This window comes from Euwallacea fornicatus, unplaced genomic scaffold, assembly GCF_040115645.1.
Source record: "Euwallacea fornicatus isolate EFF26 unplaced genomic scaffold, ASM4011564v1 scaffold_77, whole genome shotgun sequence".
NCBI lineage: Eukaryota > Metazoa > Arthropoda > Insecta > Coleoptera > Curculionidae > Euwallacea > Euwallacea fornicatus.
The window spans coordinates 176289-187306 of NW_027096045.1; positions in this window are offsets into that span (position 1 = coordinate 176289).

Here is an 11018-nt window from a genome sequence, read left to right on the forward strand (position 1 = left end):
GGTTTAACAAAACGCTAAAACAGCTTTACGACAATGATAGAATACTGGAGGAAAAATTGAAAGAAATTGTACCTTATATCAAGGATGTGATCGACGATAGAAATTGTTCCTTTTTGAAGGAAATTGTCAACGAAATAATTGATATGTACGAGATAATCAACACCATCCTACAAGATGTCGAAAACTCGTTGGTATTTGCAAGATTAAATACCATGCACCCAAGCATAATGGACCAAAGGGATCTACTCACTGCACTCACGGAGTTAAGCAACGACATAGGAAGGACCAATCTACCACTACCTATAACTTTGGAAAATATAGTTAAATACGAAGAAATAACAAAACTGGAGTGTTTCCTATCGGACTATCGAATCACGTACATTTTACACATTCCTACTGTTCAGAATCTGCAATTTTCTTATTACCATTTGTATTCTATTCCCGTTTACATTCAGGGTCAGTTTAGGGCAATCATACCTAAAGGGAAGTACCTTGTAAAGAGCCAGTTGTACCACGCGTACTTTCACCGCGAGTGTCGTAAATTAAAGCCAGAACTATACTTGTGCTATGAAACAGACTTAACGGGAAATCAGCCAGAAACCCCTTGTGAAATACAGTTAATAAACTTAGTGAAAAATCCTTCGAACTGTACTCAAACGTTAATAAAAATAGACAGAATAATTTTAAATAGGTTAGATGTGTCAGATAAATGGATTGTAATAAGTCCTACAGAAGAAATAGCCCAGCTAACGTGCCAAAATGGACAAACAGAAGCCAAAACCTTGCACGGGACATATCTATATGAAATTCCAAAGGGATGTAAGTTAAGCATCGGGAACCAACAGGCAACGAATACCATGAGGATTATGGAAAACACTCTGAAGCCCATTTTGCTACCTAAAATTATCACGGACGTTCCACCCCGACAGAACTTAAACTTGAGCATTCACCTACCCGAGCTCGAGTTAGATGACCTGCATAAGCTAAAACATGAAGTTTATGAGGAGCAGGAAAGCGGCAGCTGGACGGACAACGACCTCTACACACCCCCTAGTGTGTGGACATTACTAATGTATATTATAATTATAGGAGCAATGGCAGCTTTAACATGGAAAAAGTTGTTGCAACCCCGACTGAGGAATCGGAGTCAGAAGAACAACCAGTCAAATGAAGAGCCAATAGAAGTTCCACTCCCTCGGCTAGCCTAGGAGTTCCATCTCAGAGGGGAGGAGTTATATGGGGATGCTACCATAAGCCACCATACTAAAGAGACGCGGCCCAGACTTGCTGAGCTTGCAGAATCAAACAATAAAACCACATTGCGCTGGACCTTCGGGACTCACTCTGACAATCGATCGACAGTAATATTCAACTCACGTTGATTTCATTGTAACTTACCAAAGCTCGTTCTACTGTATTGTTACCGTTATACTTAATAATTCTTGTTAGTGTTGTGTTAACTACAAGTTTATATTAAATCATAAAATATAGTAATTGTTTAATTTTTTTAAAAAGTCTTCCGAGGAATACGGAAAGATAAGTAAGGCCTTAAACGGCAAATCGTCAATTTGGGTCTAATAGAAGCGGCACTTTTTGGACAAATCGTACAATTTGGCGATATCTCACAAACGGTACAACCAATTTTGTTCAAATCGTCTCCTTTTGGCAAAATAAGCATAATAAGGCCTTAAACGGCAAATCGTCAATTTGGCTCTAATAGAAGCGGCACTTTTTGGCCAAATCGTACAATTTGGCGATATTTCGCCAACGCTACAACCAATTTTGTTCAAATCGTCTCCTTTTGGCAAAATAAGCATAATAAGGCCTTAAACGGCAAATCGTCAATTTGACTCTAATAGAAGCGGCACTTTTTGGCCAAATCTTATGATTTGGCGTTATCTCGCCAACGGTACAACCAATTTTGTTCAAATCGTCTCCTTTTGGCAAAATAAGCATAATAAGGCCTTAAACGGCAAATCGTCAATTTGGGTCTAATAGAAGCGGCACTTTTTGGACAAATCGTACAATTTGGCGATATCTCACAAACGGTACAACCAATTTTGTTCAAATCGTCTCCTTTTGGCAAAATAAGCATAATAAGGCCTTAAACGGCAAATCGTCAATTTGGCTCTAATAGAAGCGCCACTTTTTGGCCAAATCGTACAATTTGGCGATATTTCGCCAACGCTACAACCAATTTTGTTCAAATCGTCTCCTTTTGGCAAAATAAGCATAATAAGGCCTTAAACGGCAAATCGTCAATTTGGCTCTAATAGAAGCGGCACTTTTTGGCCAAATCTTATGATTTGGCGTTATCTCGCCAACGCTACAACCAATTTTGTTCAAATCGTCTCCTTTTGGCAAAATAAGCATAATAAGGCCTTAAACGGCAAATCGTCAATTTGGCTCTAATAGAAGCGGCACTTTTTGGCCAAATCGTACAATTTGGCGATATCTCGCCAACGCTACAACCAATTTTGTTCAAATCGTCTCCTTTTGGCAAAATAAGCATAATAAGGCCTTAAACGGCAAATCGTCAATTTGGCTCTAATAGAAGCGGCACTTTTTGGCCAAATCTTATGATTTGGCGTTATCTCGCCAACGCTACAGCCAATTTTGTTCAAATCGTCTCCTTTTGGCAAAATAAGCATAATAAGGCCTTAAACGGCAAATCGTCAATTTGGCTCTAATAAGTTATATGGGGATGCTACCATAAGCCACCATACTAAAGAGACGCGGCCCAGACTTGCTGAGCTTGCAGAATCAAACAATAAAACCACATTGCGCTGGACCTTCGGGACTCACTCTGACAATCGATCGACAGTAATATTCAACTCACGTTGATTTCATTGTAACTTACCAAAGCTCGTTCTACTGTATTGTTACCGTTATACTTAATAATTCTTGTTAGTGTTGTGTTAACTACAAGTTTATATTAAATCATAAAATATAGTAATTGTTTAATTTTTTTAAAAAGTCTTCCGAGGAATACGGAAAGATAAGTGGCGCAGTCGTACGGATCAATCACGGAATCAATATTCAATCGCTGAGTAGTGAACTAACCGTGAGAGACCTTCGTGTAACGTGTACGGTAAAACTGTAGTAAAATCAATGTTTGTGTCGAGCATCGTGCTATTTTGGTAAGTACAACTGGTTAATAATTTTTGTACAAGATTTTTTATGTCAGAGATTAACGAGGTACTTGAACAGTTTGAATCCCTGAGTATTGATACCCCTTTGACAGGCCCTAATTGTAATCGCTCAGTCCCAATTAGAAATCGTAAACTTGTAAGAAACAGTAACGTAAAAATGGTTGAGTTTAAAACTGAGTATTTGAGGTGTGTCCCAGATTTCGATGGGAGCCCTAATGATCTTGGCCGTTACCTCGGCGTATGTCAATCCTTGATCGATTCCTTTTACGTTGCCCAACAACCCAACCACTTCCAAAATACCTTCTTGCTAAATTGTATTATTGGAAAGTTATCTGGGAATGCTAAATTGGTATTGGGAACACAAAACGTCAACAACTGGGAGGAACTAAAGGAAATTTTGACAAGGCATTTTGCGGATCAGAGGGATGAGGCATGTTTAAACATGGACTTAGTTATGCTTAAACAACGACAAAACGAAACCCCTAACGAATTTTACGATAGGGTTCTGCATATACTAAACTTGTTATGTTCTTATATTAATGCCCACGAAACTACGGAGATAGGGAAAGCTGTAAAAAAGGATCTATACAATAACTTGGCGCTGAAAACATTCCTATCAGGACTAAGAGAGCCCCTAGGAACAGCAATACGCTGTATGCGACCAAAAGATTTGCCAGAAGCATTGCAATTTGTAACACAGGAAGACAACACACACTATTTGCAAAATAATAGTAGTGGCAGCAGTAATAATGGCAGTAATAGAGTGCATAATGCAACAAACTACACACCTAGACCTAGGTTCAACCCTAGACCGTCATATAGGAATAATCACACTGGTCAATTTAGACCAGGAACCCATGTAAATACAGCAGTAAATCATACACCTAGACCAACGTATCAGCCATCGCAAGTAAGACAGAATTTCCAACCACCAAGGGTGACTACTAACGTCTTCAAATCGAATCCAAATCAACCCTTGCCAAAACCCACACCGATGAGTGTTTCGACGAGGAGAACCGGATTTACGAACAGACAGAATTCGGGAGGTTATTACCCCAATAGGACGTATTTTAATAATCCAAATAGACCACCCTATAACCCCGCACAAAATATCATCGCAGAAGAACTTTATAGCACCAGCGTAAACAGGAGTATCGATGACCAAGCTGTCTACGACGAAAAATACCATGGCGACCCAAAGGCGAGACGATATGGAAACGAATCCACTGAACAACAGGACGGATCAAGTTACCACGTGGGAAGTCGGTGCGACGCTGCATCTGCAGATTATTCTTATAAGAATTTTCTCGAAACTGGCCCAGACGAGAACGAAACATAAAACCAAAGATAATAACACTGAATAACACCGAGGGCAGTGAACTAAATTATATTACTTTTCCTGGGGCCACATTCTCTATGACAAACTTCATTAAATAGTGATCGAAGTCATCATCTGGCAATTGTAGTAAGTATCTTCGTTTTTTCCCAAATAGTTCTAATTTCTTTAATTTTGCAGGTGTATGCAATACTCGTGACACAATCACCTGATTGGCTCCATAGTTAACAGCTGATTCTACAATTGGAACTCCTACGATAGGATCTTGTTCCTCGTTTGTATGTACAGTTTCATTTTCATCCATTGGGGTTGGTTCTTCCATCGTTTCTGTATTTTTTGCCTCTGTATCTGGTTCAACTATCATTGATAGGTTATCCGGTTCATTTCTTGTTTGTCCACTCGTACCCGCTTGTTCCAAATCTCTGTTGAAGTCCTCCATATATCGCACTAACTCTTGAAATCCGTTCGTTTCTTTCGTGTGAATTTCCACGCGACTCAACGCATCGGCATTCGTATTTAGTTTTCCCTTTTTATAAATGATTCTATAGTCGTATTCTTCCAGCTTAATTCGCCACCTTAGTAATTTGGACGAAGGGTCTTTCAAGTTAAATAGCCATTGTAACGGCTTATGATCAGTGACTATATTAAATTTGTTACCATACAGGTAGGGCCTGAAATACTTCGTTGCCCAAACTAAACACAAACACTCCTTTTCTATCGTAGAATAATTTTGAGCGGATTGCAGAATGAAAGGTGTCTAGTGTATCTTGACGACATAATCATTTACTCAACATCCTTACAAGAGCACTTGGAAAATTTAAGAGCAGTCTTTAATCGACTTAGAAAATCCAATTTCAAGGTCCAACTCGACAAGAGTGAATTTTTGAGGAAGGAAGTAAATTATTTGGGACATATTATAACCCCAGAAGGAGTTCGACCTAACCCGGAAAAAGTGAAAGTAGTAAAAAATTACCCGATTCCAGGAACCCCAAAGCAAATTAAAGGATTCCTTGGCTTGGTGGGATACTACAGGAAATTCATTAATAACTTTGCGCAGTTGACCAAACCTCTAACTAAATGTCTCAAGAAAGGAGCGAAAATTGAACATAATGAAGAATTTGTTAAATCTTTTGAGACCTGTAAAGAAATATTAATGAATGAACCTATCTTACAATATCCCGACCTCTCAAAGCCTTTTAACCTCACCTGTGACGCCAGTAATGTCGCATTAGGAGCAATTTTGTCACAAGGCCCTATTGGACAAGACTTGCCAGTGGCGTACGCCTCACGCACATTAAACGAATCCGAACAAAATTATTCTACGATAGAAAAGGAGTGTTTGTGTTTAGTTTGGGCAACGAAGTATTTCAGGCCCTACCTGTATGGTAACAAATTTAATATAGTCACTGATCATAAGCCGTTACAATGGCTATTTAACTTGAAAGACCCTTCGTCCAAATTACTAAGGTGGCGAATTAAGCTGGAAGAATACGACTATAGAATCATTTATAAAAAGGGAAAACTAAATACGAATGCCGATGCGTTGAGTCGCGTGGAAATTCACACGAAAGAAACGAACGGATTTCAAGAGTTAGTGCGATATATGGAGGACTTCAACAGAGATTTGGAACAAGCGGGTACGAGTGGACAAACAAGAAATGAACCGGATAACCTATCAATGATAGTTGAACCAGATACAGAGGCAAAAAATACAGAAACGATGGAAGAACCAACCCCAATGGATGAAAATGAAACTGTACATACAAACGAGGAACAAGATCCTATCGTAGGAGTTCCAATTGTAGAATCAGCTGTTAACTATGGAGCCAATCAGGTGATTGTGTCACGAGTATTGCATACACCTGCAAAATTAAAGAAATTAGAACTATTTGGGAAAAAACGAAGATACTTACTACAATTGCCAGATGATGACTTCGATCACTATTTAATGAAGTTTGTCATAGAGAATGTGGCCCCAGGAAAACTGTATTCCCTTTACTTCGAAAGTCCAGATATTTACCCTAAATTTTGTGAAACTATACGTAAAAATTTTAAATGGCCATCGCTCAAATTCAAGCGATGCCTAACAAAATTAATAGATGTCGAAGAAAAAGCAGATATACCTGAAATCATACAGGCTTATCATGAGAGCAAAACAAACCATAGGGGCATAGAAGAGACAGAGCAGAGAATAAAAGCCAAATATTACTGGCCAAACATAAGAGATACAGTACAAAATTACCTGGAACAATGTGAAATTTGCCAGCGTAGTAAATACGAAAGGAACCCCATTAAGACGAAGTACAACATCACGCCTACAGCTGCAAAGCCTTTCGAAATTGTCCACATAGACACATACACATTAGAAAAGACAAAGTTTCTAACTATTGTGGATAGTTTTTCGAAATTTGCCCAAGCCTATGTTTTGGATTCAATGATGGCAACTGAAGTAGCGGACAATTTAATAACTTTCTTCTCCCATTTTGGAGTGCCAATTCAAATAATCGCTGACAATGGGACAGAATTTAAGAATACAGTAATTGCCGAACTTTTAAGAAGCCATAAAGTAGAAACGCATTTCTGCACGCCAGATCATCCCCAATCGAATGGAATTGTGGAGAGATTCCACTCAACAATAGCAGAACACGTAAGATTGCTGAACAACCAAGGTCAAGAAGAGACACCCATCAAACAGAAGGTCAAGTACGCCGTGTTAGCATACAACAATTCAATTCATTCAACAACGGGATACAAACCAATGGAAATTGTGAACGGACACCTAGGAAGTGAGGATCCATTCAACATCACTATGAATGAAAATTTAATGACCAACTATGTAACTGAACACAAAGCAAGGACGAAATTGTTGTACGGAGAAATGAATAGGCGAATGACCGAGGCTAAAGTACGCTTAATGGAAAAGAGAAATGTAAATCGGGACGACCCAACGATGTTTGAAGAAGGAGATGACGTGCGTGAAAGAATAAAGAATCCTAGACAAAAATTAGGAGACAAATTTAAAGCATGTGCAAAAGCGGAAATTGTAAATAGAGAAAGGAAATTTGTCGAAAATCAGTCTGGAAGGAAAGTGAACATAGACAATCTAAAACGGCCCAGCCGTCACAAATGTATTAATCCAAGTAGAAATAAGGAGTAAATTAGACTCAAACCAAACCATGTACATATAAGTAAACGAAGGAAAAACATTTACAGCATCCTAGTCACGGGACAAGCTAGGGATGTCACACTGTTGGAACTCAAGGGAAATCCGGGAATGTTACCGCTAGAACTGGGAAAGGCAGTATTGATTGATGGAAGCCACAGTTTCATTCATTACAACGATTTAAGACCAGTAGCAGAACAACTAGAAGAGCTGAGAAGAAAAATAAATAATTTGACCAGCAATTGGGAAACGACAACACATCCAAGCCCTTATAAGAATGAGCTCCGCAATTTTTACGAGATCATGAAGGCAATACAGGAACAAGTTGAAAACCGCTTTTACCGAATATTTCCTAAAACAAATCGACCAAAGCGAGGAATCGTGGATGGATTAGGAGCAGTGTTCAAAGCGATAACGGGAAATTTGGACGCAGAAGATGGTCAAAAATACGACAAATTAATTAGAGAATTACGTGCGAAACAAAGGCTCACTCAAACTCAAGTTGTAACTCAAGGAAGAATGACAGTGTTGGCTTTAGAAAGGTTTAACAAAACGCTAAAACAGCTTTACGACAATGATAGAATACTGGAGGAAAAATTGAAAGAAATTGTACCTTATATCAAGGATGTGATCGACGATAGAAATTGTTCCTTTTTGAAGGAAATTGTCAACGAAATAATTGATATGTACGAGATAATCAACACCATCCTACAAGATGTCGAAAACTCGTTGGTATTTGCAAGATTAAATACCATGCACCCAAGCATAATGGACCAAAGGGATCTACTCACTGCACTCACGGAGTTAAGCAACGACATAGGAAGGACCAATCTACCACTACCTATAACTTTGGAAAATATAGTTAAATACGAAGAAATAACAAAACTGGAGTGTTTCCTATCGGACTATCGAATCACGTACATTTTACACATTCCTACTGTTCAGAATCTGCAATTTTCTTATTACCATTTGTATTCTATTCCCGTTTACATTCAGGGTCAGTTTAGGGCAATCATACCTAAAGGGAAGTACCTTGTAAAGAGCCAGTTGTACCACGCGTACTTTCACCGCGAGTGTCGTAAATTAAAGCCAGAACTATACTTGTGCTATGAAACAGACTTAACGGGAAATCAGCCAGAAACCCCTTGTGAAATACAGTTAATAAACTTAGTGAAAAATCCTTCGAACTGTACTCAAACGTTAATAAAAATAGACAGAATAATTTTAAATAGGTTAGATGTGTCAGATAAATGGATTGTAATAAGTCCTACAGAAGAAATAGCCCAGCTAACGTGCCAAAATGGACAAACAGAAGCCAAAACCTTGCACGGGACATATCTATATGAAATTCCAAAGGGATGTAAGTTAAGCATCGGGAACCAACAGGCAACGAATACCATGAGGATTATGGAAAACACTCTGAAGCCCATTTTGCTACCTAAAATTATCACGGACGTTCCACCCCGACAGAACTTAAACTTGAGCATTCACCTACCCGAGCTCGAGTTAGATGACCTGCATAAGCTAAAACATGAAGTTTATGAGGAGCAGGAAAGCGGCAGCTGGACGGACAACGACCTCTACACACCCCCTAGTGTGTGGACATTACTAATGTATATTATAATTATAGGAGCAATGGCAGCTTTAACATGGAAAAAGTTGTTGCAACCCCGACTGAGGAATCGGAGTCAGAAGAACAACCAGTCAAATGAAGAGCCAATAGAAGTTCCACTCCCTCGGCTAGCCTAGGAGTTCCATCTCAGAGGGGAGGAGTTATATGGGGATGCTACCATAAGCCACCATACTAAAGAGACGCGGCCCAGACTTGCTGAGCTTGCAGAATCAAACAATAAAACCACATTGCGCTGGACCTTCGGGACTCACTCTGACAATCGATCGACAGTAATATTCAACTCACGTTGATTTCATTGTAACTTACCAAAGCTCGTTCTACTGTATTGTTACCGTTATACTTAATAATTCTTGTTAGTGTTGTGTTAACTACAAGTTTATATTAAATCATAAAATATAGTAATTGTTTAATTTTTTTAAAAAGTCTTCCGAGGAATACGGAAAGATAAGTAATAGAAGCGGCACTTTTTGGCCAAATCGTACCATTTGGCGATATCTCGCAAACGGTACAACCAATTTTGTTCAAATCGTCTCCTTTTGGCAAAATAAGCATAATAAGGCCTTAAACGGCAAATCGTCAATTTGGCTCTAATAGAAGCGGCACTTTTTGGCCAAATCTTATGATTTGGCGTTATCTCGCCAACGCTACAGCCAATTTTGTTCAAATCGTCTCCATTTGGCAAAATAAGCATAATAAGGCCTTAAACGGCAAATCGTCAATTTGGCTCTAATAGAAGCGGCACTTTTTGGCCAAATCTTATGATTTGGCGTTATCTCGCCAACGCTACAGCCAATTTTGTTCAAATCGTCTCCTTTTGGCAAAATAAGCATAATAAGGCCTTAAACGGCAAATCGTCAATTTGGCTCTAATAGAAGCGGCACTTTTTGGCCAAATCTTATGATTTGGCGTTATCTCGCCAACGCTACAGCCAATTTTGTTCAAATCGTCTCCTTTTGGCAAAATAAGCATAATAAGGCCTTAAACGGCAAATCGTCAATTTGGCTCTAATAGAAGCGGCACTTTTTGGCCAAATCGTACAATTTGGCGATATCTCGCCAACGCTACAACCAATTTTGTTCAAATCGTCTCCTTTTGGCAAAATAAGCATAATAAGGCCTTAAACGGCAAATCGTCAATTTGGCTCTAATATAAGCGGAATTTTTGGCCAAATCTTATTGATTTGGCGTTATCTCGCCAACGCTACAACCAATTTTGTTCATATCGTCTCCTTTTGGCAAAATAAGCATAATAAGGCCTTAAACGGCAAATCGTCAATTTGGCTCTAATATAAGCGGAATTTTTGGCCAAATCTTATTGATTTGGCGTTATCTCGCCAACGCTACAACCAATTTTGTTCATATCGTCTCCTTTTGGCAAAATAAGCATAATAAGGCCTTAAACGGCAAATCGTCAATTTGGGTCTAATAGAAGCGGCACTTTTTGGACAAATCGTACAATTTGGCGATATCTCACAAACGGTACAACCAATTTTGTTCAAATCGTCTCCTTTTGGCAAAATAAGCATAATAAGGCCTTAAACGGCAAATCGTCAATTTGGCTCTAATAGAAGCGGCACTTTTTGGCCAAATCGTACAATTTGGCGATATTTCGCCAACGCTACAACCAATTTTGTTCAAATCGTCTCCTTTTGGCAAAATAAGCATAATAAGGCCTTAAACGGCAAATCGTCAATTTGACTCTAATAGAAGCGGCACTTTTTGGCCAAATCTTATG